Raw genomic sequence first — 23228 nt, 5'->3', positions numbered from 1 at the left:
TCTGTGGGAGATAAAACACACTGGTTCTGAATTCCAACTCGAGCCTGACCTCTAGGAACTACCTGTAGATCTGAACTCTAAAACAATTGGATAGGTCTGAGCATGGGGCAACATTTCCGCCCATCACAAGGTTGAAGGCAAGTTGAAGCTATCCCCATAATCCTGACTATAAGTCTGAATATCTATCTATTTACATTTTAGTCATTTAGTATACGCTATTATCCAGAGCGACTCATCTTAAGATAGCTAGGTGGGACAACCACAAATCACAGGCATAGAAAGTACATTTTTCCTCCATAAAGTAGCTATCAGTAGAGTTAGAACTAGAAGGGGGAGGGGTGGGGTGAGGAGGATTATTTAAGATACTGTTTGGAGAAGTAATTTTTACAGATGTTTTTGAAAGATGGGCAGGGACTCTGCTGTCCTAGCTTCAGGGGGAAGCTGGTTCCAACATTGGGGTGCCAGGACAGAGAAGAGCTTGGACTGGGCTGAGCGGGATCTGCCCTCCTTTAGGGGTGGGAGTGCCAAGATACCTGAGGTGACAGAATGGAGTGCTTGGGTTGGGGTGAAGGGTTTGAGCATAGCCTGAAGGGAGGGGCAGTTCCTCTTTCTGTTCCGTAGGTAAGCACCATGGTCTTGTAGTGGATGCGAGCTTCGACTTGAAGCCAGTGGAGTGTGCAGAGGAGCGGGCTGACATGAGAGAACTTAGGAAGGTTGAAAAGCAGGAGTGCTGCAGTATTCTGGATAAGTTGCATTGGTTTGATGGCACAAGAGGGGAACCCAGCCAACAGTGAGTTGCAGTAGCCCAGGCGGGTAGTCCACAGGTGATTGAGTAACCCCCATGAGCCTACATGGTGGTTGGGTCAACAATGCATTACTGTATCCAACATTGACTACAGCTGTCCTAGTCTTACAATTTTTCTCAATTGTGTACAAATAATTTTTGGATCTCTGTTGAAATGTATCTATAGCAGAACAGCAATGTATGATATTTTACAATATTGCGGACATGCAGAGAATGAAGTTGGGTTACTTCTACATAACTTTGGGTTACTCCTAAGTTATACTCTCCAACATTGTGACCTTCCATTATTTTAGTGTAGATTGAGGCATATACGTTTCTCCATTGTATTCACCTCAGTGGAGGCTACTGAGGAGAGGGCGGCTCATAATAATGGCTGGAACGGCGCAGATGGAATGGTATCAAACCATGTGTTTGACGTATTTGATACCATTCTATATATACCACTCCAGCCATTACCACAAGACCGTCCTCCCCAATTAAGGTGCACCAATCTTCTGTGATTCACCTTTCTTATTTCTTTTGTGGATTGTGTTTTTGTACGCAAATGGAAAGTCTACAAAAATATGAACAATCCAGGCTATGTACTGAATACATGGAATAGTATTGTTGTCACATCCTGACCAGTATAAGGGGTTATTGGTTATTGTAGTTTGGTCAGGACGTGGCAGAGGGTATTTGTTTTATGTGGTTCGGGGTTTAATGGGATATGTATTTATGTAAGAGGGGTGTTTGATTTATGTGTTCCGGGGTTTTTGGGTAATGTTCTTGTTTTGTATTTCTATGTTTTTCTATGTTGTGTATTTCTTTGTGTTGGCCTGGTATGGCTCTCAATCAGGAACAGCTGTACATCGTTGTAGCTGATTGAGAGTCATACTTAGGTAGCCCTGTTTCACCTGTCCCTTTGTGGGAAGTTGTATTTGTGCGCTGCTATGTTTAGCCTGCAGGACTGTTAGCTGTTGTTCGTGGTTTCGTTTTGTGTGGTGTTCGTAATAAAGTAAATATGAGCATTCACGTACCCGCTGCATTTTGGTCCACTTCCTACGACGGCCGTTACAGAACTTCCCACCACCAACGGACCAAGCAGCGGGCCCAGGAAGAGGAACGATCCTGGGCCAGGGAGAGAAGGGAGTGGAGGACATTTTGGACATGGGAGGAGGTAATGGCAGGGGACAAGACCCTGCCATGGAAACGGGTGGAGACAGCGAGGGAGGAACGGCGAAAGTGGAGCGAAGAGCGAGCCCAACGTAGGATGCATGAGAGGCAGCCCCAATAAATGTTTTGGGGGGGGCACACGGGTAGTTTGGCTGGGCCAGGGTTAAGCCCCAAGCCAACTCCCCGTGCTTATCGGAGGCAGCTTGTTACTGGTCAGGCCCCGTGCTATGGGGTGATGCGCACGGCTTCAAGACTGAGCATTCACAGGCCGGTGTGCGCGGTGCCAGCACCCCGCATTTGCCAGGGGGAAGCGGGCATCCAGCCAGTAAGGGTGGAGCCAGTACTGCGCTCGAGACCGGCAGTGCGCCTTCACGGTCCAGTGTATCCTGTTCCCGCTCCTCGCACTAGCCGTGAGGTGCGTGTTTCCAGTCTGGCACATCCAAAGCCAGCAACACGCACCAGGCCTCCAGTGCGTCAGCCCAGTCCAACTCGTCCTGTTCCTGCTCCCCGCACTAGCCCTGAGGTGCGTGTTTCCAGTCTGGCACATCCAAAGCCAGCACCACGCACCAGGCCTCCAGTGCGTCAGCCCAGTCCAACTCGTCCTGTTCCTGCTCCTCGCACTAGCCTTGGGGTGCGTGTCTCCAGTCTGGTACCTCCACTACCAGCCCCACGCATCAGGCGTTCAGTGCGTAGTCCCCGTCCAGAGCTTCCGACGACAGTCCGGAATCGGCGCAGCCAGAGTCGCCCTACAGTCCGGAGCTCCCAGAATCGTCCGTCTGCCCGAGGTCTACAGCGAAGTGCTTCAGCCCGAGGTCTACAGCGACGTGCCTCAGCCAGATGTATTCAGCGGGGGTGGACAGGTTAGGTGGGGGACTAAGGCCAGAGCCTGAGCCACCTCCACAGTAGGAGGATTGGGGAGGGGTGTAGCACGGGAACCGTCGGTGACGGCAGCCACCCTCCCTTCCCTCCCTTTAGTTTGGGGGGGTTTATTTTGTGTTTATTTTTGTGTGAGGTGCATCCGGGGTCTGCACCTTTGGGGGGGGGGGGGGGGGGGGGGGGGGGTACTGTCCTGACCAGTATAAGGGGTTATTGGTTATTGTAGTTTGGTCAGGACGTGGCAGGGGGTATTTGTTTTGTTTAATGGGATATGTATTTATGTAAGAGGGGTGTTTGATTTATGTGTTCCGGGGTTTTTGGGTAATGTTCTTGTTTTGTATTTCTATGGTTTTCTATGTTGTGTATTTCTTTCTGGCTCTCAATCAGGAACAGCTGTACATCGTTGTAGCTGATTGAGAGTCATACTTAGGTAGCCCTGTTTCACCTGTCCCTTTGTGGGAAGTTGTATTCGTGCGCTGCTATGTTTAGCCTGCAGAACTGTTAGCTGTCATTCGGGTTTTCGTTTGTTGTTTTTGTGTGGTGTTCGTAATAAAGTAAATATTCACGTACCCGCTGCATTTTGGTCCACTTCCTACGACGCCGTTACAATTGTGATGATACCAATGAATGAATCCTGCACACAATGTGCTTATTTTTTTTAATCAGGAATAATATTTTATTTTTATTTGACCTTTATTTAACTAGGCAAGTCAGTTAAGAACAAATTCTTATTTTCAATGACAGCCTAGGAACAGTGGGTTAACTGCCTTGTTCAGAGGCAGAACAACAGATTTTTACCTTGTCAGCTCAGGGATTCGATCTTGCAACCTTTCGGTTACTAGTCCTGAAATTGTTTGAAATATGCATAAAAGGTGAGTAACTGCCCATAATTGAACTTTTGGATAGTTTTAGTTCCAATTTTGATCATCATGATTTAGTGACTGCCAAGAAACTGTATTGATCTACATGGATCTTTGAAGACAGACTAACTTTCTGTTTTGTCTGCGCCAAGATAAGTATGGTTGCAGTCATCTTTTTGCAGGCAGTTGTGTTCTTTTGATGAATGTATTAGCAATTTTGACAGTATAATAGTTTTGATTAATGTATTTGTGTTTTGAGAAGGGAACTACGTTTTGAAAACATATTTATTGTTTTGCAAGAGGCAACAGTGTTCCTTTTGTCTTGTGGACTCTTTTGAAAATCGACAACATTGTTCTAAAATAACTTTTGGTTAGAATACAGTTTTCCTTTTACCCTTAACAGTAACCACTGAATTGGGTGTGATATTCTTATCCATTGATCTTCAAATCGTTCAAGAATTCCTGCCATTGTTTATCTAATCGGGATTAAATAGACAGGAAGTCAAAGGCACTAGAAACTGTAAATGATGTTAAATGATCAGAGATGGGAAGCTTGTTACCAGTGAATATCTCCATGTCTTTTCCCATTTTGAGGATTTAAAAATGGAAATAGAATAGCTATCCATGAGTTGTATTTATTACTTGTACAGCATCTCTGAAAAGCATGTTTTCCATAGTATTATGATCCCAAAGAGTACATGTTAACATTTTGTATTGTTTAGAATTTGGCTGGAGTGTTTCCAAGACAGTTCCTCCATTCAACAGGTTTATTTCCATGCAATATTTCAAGTGGGAAATGTATTATCTTACCGTTGTCACTGTTGATTGTATTTCAGGGTTGTCTTCGATGTTAATGTGGTTCTTGCTTCAGCAATGGCAATATAAGAGCCCAGAAATCTGAGAATCACTGTTGTAGGCTGGGCAGGGCACAAATGAAGAGAGCAGGAGGAAAAATAAGAGGAGTTGGGAGGGGGGGATGGGGTTTAAAGAGCTACTGTCCAATCAAGTGGGCTTGAGTTGCATCTTCTCTGAGCAAAAAAACAGGATGTATTGTATTGACATCTAAAGTGGAGTGTGATTGAATACTCTTTCTTGATATCAGCTCAGCAGGTACACTTGTTAACCCATAACAAGGACGTTTTTAATTTCGCAATTTTTAGGTCATGAAGAGTCTTGCTGCTCTTCAAAAGTATTGTTTTTCACAGCGTACTCATATGTTCATAATTCTCATAAGTTTTGATATATTTAGTGAGCTGTGTTGTCAACAACAGGGCTCTATTGTATCTGTTTTGTGGGTATATCTGTTTGTGTTCTCAATTGTTCTATTACTCTTCTCTAAATGGATTTGTGTTTTCGACTACATCTTTCCATGCCTTGTCCACACCATTAGCTCAATAAATTATTAGGAGAAATTCATAATGGAGATTATAGCCAGGACTCATTATGGGTTTGATCAGGACAGGACATCCCCTTGTTGATGGAATTTAGAGTGAGTGGATTTCCTGGATCCCATTCCCTGATGAGAAATAAAAGAGAACCACGCCTTTATTATTACTATAGGGGGTCCATGATGATTACAGATGGAGGAAGAAAAAAGATGAGAACCTGCAAAATTGAGAAAGAGCATTGGCCTACACACCTTTGTATATTTGGCAACACCGATTAACAGCACATTGTATTTGTTAAAATGCAGAGAGCTGCGATAATTTGTTTCAGAAGGGATCGTTTTTTTTGCCCTTTGATGTGGTCGAGAACAGTGGTTCTCAACCTTTTTTGTTTACTGTACCCCAATCACATATTGCTCTGCTCATAAGTCTTCCCAAGTACCCCCTGTGGATAGGCCAGGTACCCCCACAGGTACTAGTACCCCAGGATGAGACCCACTGTCTTACATAAAGCCTTTCAATAGTCACCTTTTCTCCTGAGCCTACACCTTGTCACACTGTGGCAAGCAATGAGTTCCATCAAAACCTACACGCAAAACGCTGGAAAAAATGCTCAAGAATGGAGTTAATGAAAAACTTTAATTCCAGTTACATAGTTTACTTTAGAGCTTAAAATATGTCTCAGGGATTGCAGGTGTGACCTCTGTGAATGTAATTCTTCTTATATCTGCAGAGGGGTAAATACAATGACAGATAGATACATGTAAGGAATGAATGCTTTAACAAACTGACCAGCATTTAGGTAAAAGGAATATTGACTCAGTTAAATGAAATAATTTATAGTACATGTATAGTATATGGGTCAGCTATAAAGGATGACCGATAATTCTAGATTTAAAATAGGACAGCAGCTTGTAACCCCTACTTGCAAGGGAAGTCATATTCTGTCTCTGCCTGGTCACCTGAATAAAACCATAAGACAGGTAATTCTCTGTAAATGAACACAAGTTAACCAAATGTTACTAAAAAGAAGAGGGAAAAATACATCTTGGTGAGGGTTAGATATTCATTTACTTGGATGGTAGAAGTTGTAGATCTTGGCCACTGCTGGCTTTAGATTCTGTACTGGGAGCTCCTGTATGATGTCCAGGGTGTGGTTGAAAGGTAGGAATAGGGATTGGTCACAATTATTTAAACTCTCTATGCAGAAGTGTAATTTCAGTTTTGCTGACTGAAGGACATTCTACGCAAATAATTTCAGAGTAGAGTTATGTCACGACAAGTACATCAAAATATACAGTACCAGTCAAAAGTTTTGACAAACCTACTCATTCAAGAGTTATGCTTTATTTTTTACTATATTCTACATTGTAGAATAATAGTGAAGACATCAAGACTACGAAATAACACATGAAAACACGAAGCAACCAAAAAAGTGTTCAACAAATCAAAATATATTTTAGATTTTAGATTCTTCAAAGTAGCCACCCTTTGCCTTGATGACAGTTTTGCACACTCTTGGCATTCTCTTAACCGGCTTCACCTGGAATTCTTGTCCAACAGTCTTGAAGGAGTTCCCACATATGCTGAGCACTTGTTGGCTGCTTTTCCTTCACTCTGCGGTCCAACTCATCCCAAACCATCTCAATTGGGGTTGAGGTCGGGTGATTGTGGATGCCAGGTCATCTGATACAGCACTCCATCACTCTCCTTCTTGGTCAAATAGCCCTTACACAGCCTGGAGGTGTGTTGGGTCATTGTCCTGTTGAAAAACAAATGATAGCCCCAATAGGTGCAAACCAGATGGGATGCCATATCGCTGCAGAAGGCTGTGGTAGCCATGCTGGTTAAGTGTGCCTTGAATTCAAAATAAATCAGACAGTGTCACAAGCAAAGCACCCCCTTACCATCACACCTCCTCCTCCATGCTTCACGGTGGGAACCACACATGCAGAGATCATCCATTCACCTACTCTGCATCTCACAAAGATATGGCGGTTGGAACCAAAAATCTCAAATTTGGACTCATCAGACCAAAGGTGTCTCGTCCTGACCAGTATAAGGGGTTATTTGTTATTGTAGTTTGGTCAGGACGTGGCAGGGGGTGTTTGTTTAGAGTGTTTCGGGGTTTGTTGGGCTATGTTTTTTGTTAGTCTATTTCTATGTTAGTTCTAGTATGTCTATTTCTATGTGATGTTTATTGGGTGGACCTTCAATTGGAAGCAGCTGCTCCTCGTTGCTTCTAATTGAAGGTCCTATTTAAGAGGGGTGTTTTTCTGTGGGATTTTGTGGGTAGTTGTTCCTTGTTTAGTGTTTGTTGCACCTGACAGGACTGTTTCGTTTTGTTCTTGTTTGTATACGTATTTAGTTGTTTCTCCTTCTTCAAATAAAAAGAAGATGAGTATACATATTCCCGCTGCATTTTGGTCCAATCCTTACGACAACCGTGACAAAAGGACAGATTTCCACCGGTCTAATGTCCATTGCTCGTGTTTCTGGCCCTGAGCAAGTCTCTTCTTATTGGTGTCCTTTACTAGTGGTTTCTTTACAGCAATTCAACCATGAAGGACAGATTCACAGTCTCCTCTGAACTGTCATCAAGGCAAAGGGTGGCTACATTGAAGAATCTCAAATTTGTTTAACACTTTTTTGGTTACCACATTATTCCATATGTGTTATTTCATAGTTTTGATGTCTTCGCTATCATTCTACAATGTAAAGAATGTTAAAAATAAAGAAAAACCCTGGAATGAGTAGGTGTGTCCAAACTTTTGACTGGTACTGTATATATTATTTCAAATGAATTCCATTGCGAGTACTATGTACACTGTTTCACACTGATGGGTGGTTTTGGTCTCACCCCTGTCAAGTACGTTAAAACATGGTCATCTTTAGTATCAACACAATCCACTAGAAGTGAACTCCTCAGCTTTGAAGACAAGCAGTTCACTGATTATTCATATTGCATGGACAAAAACATTCCGTTTCAGTAAGGTTCACAGATGAAAGAGGAAAGAGCTACATGGAAAAGGTCACAGGTAACACCATAAATGTATGTTATCAACAACAAAAAAACTCCCCCTCCCCAAAGACTCTGGGTCTGGGGCAAACCCAGACAGCATTTTCAAATCCACTATAATCATATTGGTGGTCAGCTCCTTTCCATTGTATCTGTGAAAGAAAAGAGGCCCCTGACATCAAAGTTTGATTTTGACAAGTGCTTGTAATAATCAAATGAATGGATACTTTGATTATTGGCCATAAAAAGATCAGATCTGTTTTATTACTGTTACTGATCCAAGCCTAGCTACAAATTAAAAGTGAAATAATCTATACATAGGCATAATGAAAGCAAGTGATTTGGGTCAAATCCATTCTGTTAGACATGCTCCATAATAACACTTTGGAGTGTCATTAATAAACGTATTGAAAGAATGCTTCTGTAAATGTGTCATTCATTCTTACTGAGACTGGAGTTTTAGCGGGACTCTGGGTCTCAAAGTGTTACTGTTGCAGTCCACCTCTGTCTTCACCTGGATACTGAGTGTTGTGCTGTCAGTAGGAGTAGGGATGTTGTAGTGGAGAGCCAACTGGGAAAGAGGGAAGAAGTAGTCAGGGGGACAAGGTTGCCTAAAAATAACCATTTTATAAGATAGAAAAAGAATGACCATTTCATAAACTAGAAATCAAGCCAGAAAAGATCTTTAAGTTTGAAATTCACAGTAATATATACACAACTGGATTGGGAGGAGAGATGTGTTTTCACTGACATGCACTGAGGCACAAGCACTGCCCTTCACTTCCATTCTGTGTCCTGCAGCGCCCTCTCTTGGTAAAGAAGCTTGTTGTTTTGATTCACATTGAAGAGGTGCTGTCCCCCACTGGGAGACTGTACTGTCACTGTGCTGGCGCCCTCTCTACTGAACACCCTGGTGGAATAGAGAGCCAGGGCCTGGAGGGCCACACGCCAACAAATCACAAGTAAATCAGTTCAAAATGAAAGAATATACCCCATTTACAGAAAGGGTAGATGTTTACATTGATCAGTTACTAGAGTGACTAGCCCAGGTCAGTGGTAGACAGAGGGGAGGCACTGAGGGAAGCCAGCAGAACGTAGGAGCTGATCTCCACTGCCAGGGAGGCTGAGGTCTCTGAGGAGGTCTGAGTCCAGTGCAGGAAACCCCCTGAGGGACGAGGAGCACACACAAAGACAGAAATCGGGAACCATGGACAGCCACATCACATTTACCTTAATATTTACCTTAAGTTGATTGGGCTGAATCGCTTTTTGGTATATTTGATTTGTCATTGTATTAGACTAAGCAGAGGTTATTTGATGATGTTGATGTGGTGCTGGAATAGTGGAGGCAGCTCCTATTTTCTTTGTGACTTGCGTACGGTAACTCGGATTCTAAATCAATAGTTGTTTACTAGTCTGAAAATGTCAGAAACATTAAGTTGCTTGATCATTCAACTGTTTGTTACATGCAATATGCTTTGTGGACTTCACTGGACAGTTTTGTGATCAAACAAAGGTGTGGTTGAATGTATTTCTTATTGTCTCGGCCTATCACAGTGTCAAGGCATATGAACTAACTGCTTATGGAGCTAACAACGCAATTATCACAACATATAAAAGTGGAGGCTTTCTCCTTCAGGAAACCTATGGGAGAAATACAACAAGAGCAAATGTTCCATAACCTATAGGTCGGTAGGACTGGGGTCTGAACAGATAGGTTATAGAGAAGAGCAGAAGCTCTGAATTATAACCTGTAGGGAACACAATTTATGGTAGGTTTCTCACTTAACGGTGGCACAAATGTGATATGGGGGAGGGGAATTAGCAGGGTAAATGCTAATTAAATTCTGTGGTATAAAAACTGTTGTGTTTTTGTGGACATTACTGTAGTATTTACTACAGTGTTCTTTTTGTGGATAATACTACCCTATTCTACAACATCCTATAGTAAGTACTGCATATGATCGATGGATACTACAGTGTGTAGTATAGTATTCTACAGTGTACTGTAGTATTCTATAGTAAACTATTCTTTTTTTCATATGGAGCAGCAAGGAATGAAAAAACTGACTGAATGACACTGAAGAGGTACGTTGACAAAAAAGATAAAGATAAATATGTACAAGGGCGAAAGAGAGGCTATGATAGAGTAGCAGAGGCACACAAGGTCTTCTCTGAGCTTGGTAAACACATCAAGACTTTCACAGGCCAGTTTCATGGGCTTCGTAGCCTTAAACAGTAGCCTCTATATGAGCTTTTTTAGCCTCAAACAATCTATTTTAGCAAATCATAATCTAAGAAGAGGAATGCTTGGTGACAGTACGGTGAATTTCTTTTACAAGGGAGGAAAAGAGGCTTGAAGCTAACAGGAAACAAAGCAGAAGTTACCAGAAAAACTTCATAAGGGTCATTTTTCTCCTCAGGTGGTCCATCTGGGTATGGTATTACATATCTCCTTGGTCTTACACGTAAACAAGCTAATGAATCTTCAAGCTTGTATTAAATATATGTTGTCTCCTTGACTGGTAGCATATCAAATATCTGTGAGACATGAAATGACCTTGTCGTGTTTATTGGGCACCAACCAGAATGCAGGGACTACTTAGACTTGTCACTTTGTTTTCAGTTGCTAAACATTTTCAAATTTCTTTCCATGCCCTAATGAACACAACTAGTATGAACTCATAAAGTACCAATTGGGATATGCTTTCCAGTAGATGAAAGCATACCAAATGGCCCACTGTGAACAGACCCACTCAAAGTCTGCTGTAGTCACTTCTTATTCCCCTGAAGCTGGTTGTTGTGGCCAGCACCACAAAAGCTGTTTATATGGTGGTATGACTGTTGACATTCACTTCAGTGAGCTCTGTTACCTTGTCAGCATCCAGCCTCTTCCCTGGCTCCATGATGTGAACACTCTTGTCCATTGTCCACAGTACTGAGGCCACAGAGGGAGCCGGGCTGGGCGGAGAGCTGCAGGGTGTTCTCCTCCCCTGGGACTGCTTTTGAGGGTGAGAACTCCACCAACACCTGGCACACAGGACATACATAAGGGTACATTATACACCTTTACACAAGGTATGATATTTATGTGCATGGAAATACCTGACACTTTTTATACCTTCCAAAAAATATTCACAATATCATTGTGATGTGAAGTCACTGAGGATATGAGGAAGTCACTGAGGATTGTGCCTGAAGCATTTCTCAGTGGGGAAGTTCATGTTGTAGGCGATGACAGTCTCTCTGGGTAGCATACTGTACACCAGGACCTGTACCAACGACGCCATCTCTGGAACCACTGCCAAGGTGACTTCACCCTCAGTTACTGCAACGTAAGCACATGTCACACTGTCATTGTCATCAAGCACCTCCCAGTACGTCCATAATTACTTAATAAAACTTCCTCACCAGGACTCCCCTGCTGTACAGTAACCTTCATATGTCCATGCTGAAGTATCGCCCCCCTGGATAAGGCCTGGAGGAGGGAAAAACAGTTTTCCCATCAAGTCAGGAATAAGGACATGATGAGGAATATTGGTGTTGTATCCTTCCTTTAAAGGTGAGAGGCTGGGACTATGTCTGAAATGACCCTGGTTAGAATAGTGCACTATGGAATAGGGTGCCATTTCAGACGCACCCTGGGTTTGCAGGTTGTCACAACTTGTTTCTGGTTCTACTCACCAGGTAGACGACATCCACGGAGCCCTTTGGGACGGTCTCCCCTACGATAGCGTACTGGATGGTGATTGACACTTCCTCCCCACATGCCAGTGGTTTCTCCATCTTCTGAATAGCCAGAGAGCTGGACGTTTTACTGTGAGGGGAGGTGGGCTGGATCAGTGAGAGAGTGTGTTGCCCCCTGTTGAAATAGGGGACCATGTATCCAGTGTTCTCCGCTTCTGGTGTGTTGCTAACCTGGAAAGCAACAGAGGGAAGAGAGAGTATAACTAAAGGCCCAATCCCAAATCAACCCTTAGAGCTCCACCTCACCCTCTGATAGGCTAGGTGGAAGTTTCACCATATTGCTTATTATACCAATGGAATCTCCTCAGATCTCCACAAGAGCATGATAGACCTCAGGGTGTAGGGTCAATGGGGTGATTTGGGATTGAGCATAAAGAGTCTCGGAGTCTTTCAAAACCTAGAAGGAATCATACTTACTATGAGGTTAATATCCTCTTTGGGCATAGTGGTTGTGTTGAGGGAGAAACTGGCAATGCCACGACTGTCTGTGGTTAGGTTCTGGAGACGATGTGAGGACCAGCCTTTCTTCTCCAACAGGTAGACTAACATGTCAGAGATAGGTGTGTTGTTGAAGTGAACAACGTTTATCTGAGGAAAAAAGGAGGAATGTGATGCTACATGTGTCACTGTTACCTACCATTAGTAGTTAAGTAAACAGAAATGTCAAAGAACAAATGGCATCCACAATTCAACAAAGTACAAGGAACAATAACACTGGATTTGGACTTACCTTGCCCTCGATAATTGATCCATGTTCTTAGATTTCGGGTGTGTCGACCAATCACATAGGAGAGTGCTATGTGTTTTCCCTCTGACTGTAATACCTGTTAAAGGAAAACAAATGAGAATAGGATGGTTTATTTAACAAGAACACATGCCACCATGATGCACAATGGCAGTTCACAATGTAGAAACTGAAATGTAGTGCAGCTTACATAATATTTTAAAACATGATTTAAAAAAAGAAGACATTAATAAAAAAAATATAACATTATGATGTAGCACTGAAGGTCAAACACACAGGCCTTCATGATGTAATTAAATATAATGACATCATGCCATTCACTCTCAATAAAAAAATATGTTTTCATTTGACTTTTAAGAGAGCACAAACAATAATCAGTCAATTGGCCTCAGGGGAGCTCATCAGTAGCGGCTGTACCTCCGCCCACCTCCAGGAGAGGGCGCAGTCGGCCCACTTGATTTGGCTGATCGCTCACACATCCCCCGCTCAGGCCAGACCAAGGGGGGCTCACGCCAGCCGGACCTATCAGGTCTCGGCGAGAAAGCTCATCCGCGTTACCGTGTAGTTTTCCGGGCTTGTGAACCACCTCGAATTTAAACGGCTGCAGTACTAGGAACCACCTTGTTATCCGGCTATTGTTGTCCCTCTGTCCCGCCATCCACTTGAGCGGGGCATGGTCGGTGACCAGGCGGAAACTTCTCCGCAGGAGGCAGTACTTCAGATACCCTAGCGCCCATTTAAATCGCCAGCGCCTCTCTCTCCACAGTAGTATAGTTTCGCTCCCTTGGGGACAGCTTACGGCTGGCTGATATACACAATGGGGTGTTCCTCCTCCCCCTGCGACAACACGGCCCCTATCCCTGTGTCTGATGCGTCTGTGAATACAGTAAAAGGAATGTTAAAGTCTGGCATCCTCAAAACAGGGTTTGTGCATAACAGTTTTAAGTTCATTAAAAGCTTTTTCTGCCCTGTAGGTCCATACCACCCGCACTGGTTCTGATTTTCGTCTCAGGTCGGTCAGTGGCACTGCTATAGTGGAATAGTTCGGTATGAAGCACCGGTAGTATCCTGTCAGTCCCAGGAAGGCGTGCACCACCTTCTTGTTAGCGGGCCTGGGCCACTCCCGCACCGCCTGTGTTTTCTCCTTCTGGGGTTTGATGAGGCCACTGCCAATAGCGCACCCCAAGTATTCCGCTTTGTTTTAAGCCTAGGTAGCACTTAGGATTGGCCGTAAGCCTGGCCGCCTCCAGGCTCGCCAACACAGCTCATACCTTGTTGAGGTGGTCGTCCCAGTCCTCCGTGTGTATGACGACATCGTCACTATGGGCGGCTGCGTAAGCCTGATGGGGTCTAAGCAGGGTATCAATCAGTCGTTGGAACGTTGCCGCTGTTTCAGGGAGACCGAACGGCATCTGGACGTATTGGAAAAGCCCCTCCAGTGTGGAAAAGGCGGTCTTGTGGCGGTCTTCCGGGGCTAACGGGACTTGACAATAGCCCGCATTAGGACTACGTGCTCAATGAACGAGTGGTAGGGACATGGTTGGTTCTCCCAGGCTTCTTTTGCTAAACTCAAAATGCCTCTGCATGGTCGCCCGTACAACAACTTGAAGGGGGAGAACCCGGTAGAGGCTTGAGGAACTTCGCGCAGGGCAAACATAAGGTGGGGTAACAGCATGTCCCAATTTTCCCGTCCTTATCCACTACACATCTTAACTTCTTTGGGATAGGGGGCAGTATGTTCACGGCCGGATAAAAAAACGTACCCGATTTAATCTGGTTATTACTCCTGCCCAGAAACTAGAATATGCATATACTTAGTAGATTTGGATAGAAAACACTCTAAAGTTTCTAAAACTGTTTGAATGGTGTCTGTGAGTATAACAGAACTCATATGGCAGGCCAAAACCTGAGAAGATTCCATACAGGAAGTGCCCTGTCTGACAATTTGTTGTCCTTCTGTTGCATTTCTATCGACATTACAGCATCTGTGCTGTAACGTGACACTTTTTAAGGCTTCCATTGGCTCTCTAAAGCCGGCAGAAAGTGGAATGGGGTGTCTGCAGTCTCTGGGCAAAGTATAGGAGCAGAATTTGTAAGTGTTCAGCCTGGGGACAGTGAGACTGGAGATGTGCGGTCACGAGAACTCGCCATGTTTTTCTTTCAGTCTTTGAATGAATACAACGTTGCCCGGTTGGAATATTATCGCTATTTTACGAGAAAAATTGCATAAAAATTGATTTTAAACAGCGTTTGACATGCTTCTAAGTACGGTAATGGAATATTTTGACATTTTTTGTCACGAAATGCACTCGCGCGTTACCCTTCGGATAGTGACCTGAACGCACAAACAAAACTGAGGTATTTGGATATAACTATGGATTATTTGGAACCAAAACAACATTTGTTGTTGAAGTAGAAATCCTGGGAGTGCATTCTGATGAAGAACAGCAAAGGTAATCAAATTTTTCTAATAGTAATTCTGAGTTTAGGTGACCCCGAAGTTGGCGGATGTCAAAATAGCTAGCCGTGATGTCCGAGCTATGTACTCAGAATATTGCAAAATGTGCTTTCGCCGAAAAGCTATTTTAAAATCGGACACCGCGATTGCATAAAGGAGTTCAGTATCTATAATTCTTAAAATAATTGTTATGTATTTTGTCAACGTTTATCATGAGTAATTTAGTAAATTCACCGGAAGTTTTTGGTGGGTATGCTAGTTCTGAACATCACATGCTAATGTAAAAAGCTGGTTTTTGATATAAATATGAACTTGATTGAACAAAACATGCATGTATTGTATAACATAATGTCCTAGGAGTGTCATCTGATGAAGATCATCAAAGGTTAGTGCTGCATTTAGCTGTTATTTGGGTTTATGTGACATATATGCTTGCTTGGAAAATGGCTGTGTGATTATTTGTGTCTATGAACTCTCCTAACATAATCTAATGTTTTGCTTTCGCTGTAAAGCCTTTTTGAAATCGGACAATGGTGGTCAGATTAACGAGAGTCTTATCTTTAAAATGGTGTAAAATAGTTGATTGAGAAAATTGAATTGTGGAATTTTTGTTGGTTTTGTATTTCGCGCCGTGCGATGCCATTGGCTGTTGGCTAGGGGTTCCGCAGGCGGAACGGGGTTCCGCTAGCGGAACGTCTGTCCTCAACAGGTTAACATGCTCATGATGGTTTTATTCAGCCTCTCGCACAGTCTGTCTGTCTGGGGGTGATAAACACTCGTTCTAATCTGCTATACACTGTATAGCTTACATACAGTTGAAGTCAGAAGTTTACATACACTTAGGTTGGAGTCATTAAAACTAGTTTTTCAACCACTCCACAAATTTCTTGTTAATAAACTATAGTTTTGGCAAGTTGGTTAGGACATCTACTTTGTGCATAACACAAGTCATTTTTCCAACATATGTTTACAGACAGATTATTTCACTTATAATTCACTGTATCACAATTCCAGTGGGTCAGAAGTTTACATACACTAAGTTGACTGTGCCTTTAAACAGCTTGGAAAATTCCAGAAAATGATGACATGGCTTTAGAAGCTTCTGATAGGCTAATTGACAACATTTGAGTCAATTAGAGGTGTACCTGTGGATGCATTTCAAGGCCTACCTTCAAACGCAGTGCCTCTTTGCTTGACATCATGGGAAAATCAAAAGAAATCAGCCAAGACCTCCGAAAACAAATTGTAGACCTCCACAAGTCTGGTTCATCCTTGGGAGCAATTTCCAAACGCCTGAAGGTACCACGTTCATCTGTACAAACAATAGTACGCAAGTATAAACACCATGGGACCACGCAGCCATCATACTGCTCAAGAAGGAGACACGTTCTGTCTCCTAGAGATGAACGTACTTTGGTGCGAAAACTGCAAATCAATCCCAGAACAACAGCAAAGGACCTTGTGAAGATGCTGGAGGAAACAGGTACAAAAGTATCTATATCCACTATCTATATCCACTATTGGTATATCGACATAACCTGAAAGGCCTCTCAGCAAGGAAGAAGCCACTGCTCCAAAACCGCCATAAAAAAGCCAGACTACGGTTTGCAACTGCACATGGGGACAAAGATCATACTTTTTGGAGAAATGTCCTCTGGTCTGAAGAAACAAAAATAGAACTGTTGGCCATAATGACCATCGTTATATTTGGAGGAAAAAGGTGGAAGCTTGCAAGCTGAAGAACACCATCCCAACCGTGAAGCACAGGCGTGGCAGCATCATGTTATGGGGGTGCTTTGCTGCAGGAGGGACTGGTGCACTTCACAAAATAGATGGCATCATGAGGAAGGACAATTATGTGGATATATTGAAGCAACGTCTCAAGACATCAGTCAGGAAGTTAAAGCTTGGTCGCAAATGGGTCTTCCAAATGGACAATGACCCCAAGCATCCTTCCAAAGTTGTGGCAAAATGGCTTAAGGACAACAAAGTCAAGGTATTGGAGTGGCCATCACAACGCCCTGACCTCAAACCTATAGAAAATGTGGGCAGAACTGAAAAAGCGTGTGTGAGCAAGGAGGCCTAAAAACCTGACTCAGTTACACCAGCTCTGTCAGGAGGAATGGGCCAGAATTCACCCAACTTATTGTGGGAAGTTTGTGGAAGGCTACCTGAAACAGTTGACCCAAGTGAAACAATTTAAAGGCAATGCTACCAAATACTAATTGAGTGTATGTAAACTTCTGACCCACTGGGAATGTGAAGAAAGAAATAAAAGCTGAAATAAATTATTCTCTCTGCCATTATTTTGACATTTCACATTCTTAAATTAAAGTGGTGATCCTAAATGCCCTAAGGCAGGGAATTTTTACTAGGATTAAATGTCAGGAATTATGAGAAACTGAGTTTAAATGTATTTGGCTCAGTGTATGTAAACTTCCGACTTCAACTGTAGGCCTTTCATGAGCCGGGACATAAAGGGAGTGCCTTGATCTGTTAAAATAGTCGAGGGTAATCCTACTCGCAAAAACATGACCAGCTCCTTGGCTATGCCTTTCGTTGCCATGGTGCGTTTTGGAATAGCTTTGGGATATTTGATTGCGTAGTCCACTACTACGAGGATGTATTTTGTCCTCGGGCTGACCGTGGCAGTGGCCCCACTAGGTCCATGGCAATAGTTTCGAATGGGGTTTCTATAATGGGAAGAGATACCAGGGGATTGCGAAAATGGGCCCTGGGGGCCATACATTGACACTTGTTGCATGACCTGCAATACTTGGCTAAGTCTCTGGTCACCCCCGGCCAGTAGAACCGGGTGAGTACCCTCTCAGACGTTTTCTCCCGTCCTAAATGTCCGCCCAAGACATGGGAGAGGGCCAAGTGCAGCACAGTGTCTTGATATGACCTCTGTACTACCAATAGTTCGAACTCCCCCTCCCTTCTCCTACGTACCCAATAAATTAGGCCGTTACGTATGGCAAAATATGGGAAACGTAACTCACCCTCATCCTGTAGCCTCTTCCCATCAATAACTGCCACTTTGGCCATAAGCCTTTGCACCTCCGGATCTCGCTATTGGGCCAAACGGACTCATAAGGTCTTCGGAAAGGGAAACTGCTGTAGCTGTCGGACAGGGTGGGGGTGGGGGCGATCTATGTCGCCATCGTTGGTCTCCATGCCAAACCCCGGCCAGGACTCCTCTGGTGTGGACTCTGCGAAGATCTGTCGAAGCAGTTCTCTTTCCTCCTGCCTCCTATCCTCGTCTGCCTGGCTGGATCCCACTTCCCCTTGGCTCTCGATTCCGTGGCACGTCTCATCACTGGACGTCTCTTCGAAGACCCGCCGCAGCAATCATGTGGACTCCTCATCCTGCTTCCTGTTCCCCTAGTAGACCGGCTAGTCACCCCGTGTGGCTTACTTTTCCCCCCCGGAGTTTATCGTGGGCAACCAGGTTATGTGCCAGGCCCATGCGGTGCTGTGAGCTCCTCCTATCTTGTCGGCCCCTCTCATGCTTCTCCGCATTGGTCCACAACCCGTGGAAGACTGGGCAGTCACGACCAAGGAGGACGGGAACTGACAAGTTCGGTGACAGGCCCATCACCATAGTGAACTTTTCCACAGGTGTGGTCATCTTTACTCGAAAGCTGCAGAATGAGAAAGCTGCAGAATGATGCCACTGGATGAAGTACTGACCCACTGTCCAATCCTGTTCTGATGAACATCCTGCTTATTCATAGAACAAGAGACACATTGAGCAGGGCACAACCTTGTGGAATGTTCAGATACAAATATGTTATGTAGGCCAAACATGCCTGTCTGACATGTAGAATAAGGAGTCACGTCAGTTCTATTCATGACATTTCTATCTGCAATGTTCTGAAGTTTGCTTACTGAAGGTGGCCCAGATGTGATCACATAAAGCTGATATGGAGGCTTCTGGTAACTGCCATGTGGAAATGAATGATGACCTACCTAGCTGGTGGAGTCATCGTCTTATCATGTTGTAGTATTGAGTGACACTCATCATAAATTGACAGACTAATAAGGGTCTTACCTCAAGTTACACAATGTTGTACTGTGAAGGGCAATACAAAATATTGGCTAATGTTTAATGAATAACTCTCATATTCCCAAAAATCAACAGAAAGGGAGATACCTAGTCAGTTGTACAACTGAATGCCTTCAACTGAAACGTGTCTTCCGCATTTAGCAAATGTATACAACTATATGAACTAGGCAGGTGATTGGCTTTGTCTCTTCAACATTACAAGTAGCACTGGGACTTTAATGTCAATTCAGTAGATTAACTCAATCTCAGGAAAAACATTGTCATACATTCCAATCTGACCTATATGAATGGAAAACCCCATGTCCTGTGGTAAATATTTGAGGACCTTCAAATCAGCCCATAAAGGTTTACTTACCTCTGCAGACATGCAAACACAGTATGTTTGCATTGAGTGCTATGTCTCAACTGTTTGTGTAGCCTTATCAAACAGATAACATGAGCTAAAGATTTGGATTTTGTCCAATAGTTGTTCAAAACATTTCTCATTCCCGAAGCCTTATTGTTCATGGAGTACTAATGCGATGTATAAGAACCCCCAAGCTTCCATTCTCAGGGCGGACACTTTAACCATAAGGGGGGCACTGTAACCATTTGGTTGAACAACACTGTACATAGTTTTACATAATAGCTGATTGCCATGTCTATCGCACAGTATTATGATGTTGTGATCCTTGTATCTCTCTTTTTGTTTGAAATAGTGTACTGTTCTAAAGGAAGACCAAATATATCAATGTTTTCAATATTTCACATTTTCAACACCCACCAGCTGATTGACAGGGCTAAAACTGGTATCCAAGGTGATCACTCTAAACTGCACTGTAAAAAGGCAATAAAAAAAAGACAAAGACAAGCGCTCAATGAGAGTTTTAGAAGCATCATTTTGCTAACTTTAATTGGTTTTCCAGAAATCCCCATTGAAGGATTTCCAGACTCCAGGAATCTTTCAACCGGGATTTCTAGAAAACCTGGGATTTTCGGGAAAGTTACCAGAATTTTGCAAGACAAACTTTCGACCGCTACTCTGAAAAATATTTTTCACCGTTGGTACTAAGACCCCAATTGCAGATAAAGGAAAACTGCACTGCGAGTTCGCTGAAAATATTTACACTATCAATATCCAATGATAATGTCCAGGAGAGGAACAGCTTGTAACATGGGGTATGTTGGTTCAAACTCCAGTGTACATATCCTGAGTGAACCTGCAGTGGAATTTTTTTGTTATCTGCACCTTTACTGTCCTGTTTCAAATGTCCTTTAGGAGCAACATGTGATGACAGACCAAACCAGTCCAACAGACTGTGTACTGGCTCTGTGTAAAATTACCTGTGTGTCCCGGGTTGTAGATTGGTTTATCCGTTTGGATGAATATCATCGGACTGTAGGGTTTAATCATGACCTTTCTCTCCTCTGTCGACAGAAACGTTTCACCTCGAACCTCCACCTTAAAGTTTTGCACTTTGTCACTCTCCACATGAGGGGCCTGTCAGGGAGACAATGAACCAATAATACATGATCCAGTGTGGCTTAGTTGGTAAGAAGGTGCTGCAACAATGTCAAGGTTGTGAAGATTCAATCACTTCTCCTTTCATCAGTGTGTTTTCAAAATTATTTTTCTTTAGTAGTTGTCGTCATACTTTTTACATCAAATTTCAGCTTGAATCCCAGAAAAGTTTTGGTAGGCCACCACATTGATATTTCCCATCAAATAAGATAGCATTGCACTAAAATGAAGAGATGCATCACAAAGCTAAAAAGTACTGTATACTCTTATTGGAATGGTTCTGGATGTCCACCAGTGCTGGGCTGACCTGAAACTGGAAGCAGCGGTGAAACTCTTGGTCAGAACTCTCTTGGAGAAGAATTTTGCTCTGCTCATCGGCAATCAGAGATATGGTCATGACCAGGGTCTCGTTGGGCTGCAGAAGACTAGCACAAAGCTTGGCCTCTGAGCCTGCAAGAATGGCTACCATGTAAACACTACAGAGACCATACACACACCAACAAACACACAGGAAAATCTGTACAAAATGATAGGGCACCTCTAAACAAGAAACTACAGATGTAATGTAGGATCTTAATTTGACCAGTATTGTCATAGAAAAATGATCCTGTAGCAACAGGATTTGACCGTTTAGTCCATAATGTTGCTTGATCTGTGGTTCCGATACGAAAAAAAACCCATGAAATTCACATGTGAACACATCAATGAGAATACATTACTTTAAAATGCATCATTTACATTAATTCAATTTAAACAGTCATGGTCCACTGCAAGTTTTTTGCTGTTCCAGGTTTGTTCCAGGGACGTGCCCAAGAATGTTTTTAGGACGTTCTTAGAACGTTATGTCATGGTCCTCTTGATGTTTTTGTCTAGTTCAAATCAAATTTTATTAGTCACATGCGCCGAATACAACAAGTGTAGACCTTACAGGGAAATGCTTACTTACGAGCACCTAACCAACAATGCATTTAAAAAAATACAGATAAGAATAAGAGCTAAAAGTAACAAGTAATTAAAGAGCAGCAGTGAAATAACAATAGCGAGACTATATACAGGGGGTACCGATACAGAGTCAATGTGCGGGGCCACCGGTTATTTGAGGTAGTATGTACATGTAGGTAGAGTTATTACATTGACTATGCATAGAAGACAACAGAGAGTAGCAGTGGTGTAAAGAGGGTGTGTGTGGGGGGGCACTGCAAATAGTCTGGGTGGCCATTTGACTAGATGTTCAGGAGTCTTATGGCTTGGGAGTAGAAGCTGTTTAGAAGCCTCTTGGACCTAGACTTGGCGCTCCGGTACCGCTTGCTGTGCTGTAGCAGAGAGAACAGTCTATGACTAGGGTGGCTGGAGTCTGACAATTTTTAGGGCCTTCCTCTGACACTGCCTGCTATAGAGGTCCTGGATGGCAGGATGCGTGGCCCCAGTGATGTACTGGGCCGTTCACTCTACCCTCTGTAATGCCTTGTAGTCGAAGGACGAGCAGTTGCCAGACCAGGCAGTGATGCAACCAGTCAGAACGCTCTCGATGGTACAGCTGAATTAACTTTTGAGGATCTGAGGATCCATGCCAAATATTTTCAGTCTCCTGAGGGGGAATAGGTTTTGTCGTGCCCTCTTCACGACTGTCTTGGTGTGCTTGGACCATGTTAATTTGTTGGTGGTGTGAACACCAAGGAACCTGAAGCTCTCAACCTGCTCCACTGCAGCCCCGTCGATGAGAATGGGGGCATGCTCGGTCCTCTTTTTCCTGTAGTCCACAATCATCTCCTTAGTCGTGATCACGCTGAGGGAGAGGTTGTTGTCTTGGCACCACCCGACCAGGTCTCTGACCTCCTCCCTATAGGCTGTCTCGTCGTTGATCAGGCCTACATCTGTTGTGTCGTCTGCAAACTTAATGATGGTGTTGGAGTCGTGCCTGGCCATGCAGTCGTAGGTGAACAAGGAGTATAGGAGGGGACTGAGCACGCACCCCTGGGGAGCTCCAGTGTTGAGGATCAGCGTGCCAGATGTGTTGCTACCTACCCTCACCAGCTGGGGGCGGCCCGTCAGGAAGTCCAGGATCCAGTTGCAGAGGGAGGTGTTTAGTCCCAGTATCCTTAGCTTAGTGATGAGCTTTGAGGTTACTATGGTGTTGAACGCTGAGCTGTAGTCAATGAATATCATTCTCACATAAGTGTGCCTTTTGTCCAGGTGGGAAAGGGCAGTGTGGACTGCAATAGAGATTGCATCATCTGTGGATCTGTTTGGGCGGTATGCAAATTGGAGTGGGTCTAGGGTTTCTGGGATAATGGTGTTGATGTGAGCCATTACCAGCTTTTCAAAGCACTTCATGACTACGGACGTGAGTGCTACGGGTCTGTAGTCATTTAGGCAGGTTGCCTTTGTGTTCTTGTGCACAGGGACTATGGTGGTCTGCCTGAAACATGTTGGTTTTACAGACTCAATCAGGGACATGTTGAAAATGTCAGTGAAGACACCTGCCAGTCAGCACATGCCCAGAACACACATCCTGGTAATCCGTCTGGCCCCGCAGCCTTGTGTATGTTGACCTGTTTAAAGGTCTTACTCACGTCAGCTACGCAGAGCGTGATCACACAGTCGTCCGGAA

At 43.7% G+C, this 23228-nt stretch overlaps 1 long non-coding RNA gene and 1 pseudogene across 1 annotated transcript; both read right to left on the bottom strand.

Annotated features, from left to right (window-relative positions):
- Positions 1 to 8579: 8579 nt before the first annotated feature.
- Positions 8580 to 9400, bottom strand: LOC115206196 (uncharacterized). The gene is made up of 3 exons (XR_003880755.1): positions 9117 to 9400; positions 8849 to 9030; positions 8580 to 8668 (listed from the first exon to the last, which is right to left on the bottom strand). It is a non-coding gene; the product is annotated as an uncharacterized LOC115206196 (long non-coding RNA).
- Positions 9401 to 11261: 1861 nt separating this feature from the next.
- On the bottom strand, positions 11262 to 21086 carry LOC115206792 (uncharacterized; annotated as a pseudogene).
- Between the last annotated feature and the right edge of the window lie 2142 nt (positions 21087 to 23228).

This window comes from Salmo trutta, chromosome 13 (genome assembly GCF_901001165.1).
Source record: "Salmo trutta chromosome 13, fSalTru1.1, whole genome shotgun sequence".
NCBI classification, from domain to species: Eukaryota; Metazoa; Chordata; class Actinopteri; order Salmoniformes; family Salmonidae; genus Salmo; species Salmo trutta.
The sequence above is the reverse complement of the archived record's forward strand: the minus strand, read 5'-3'. Positions and strand labels throughout refer to the sequence as shown.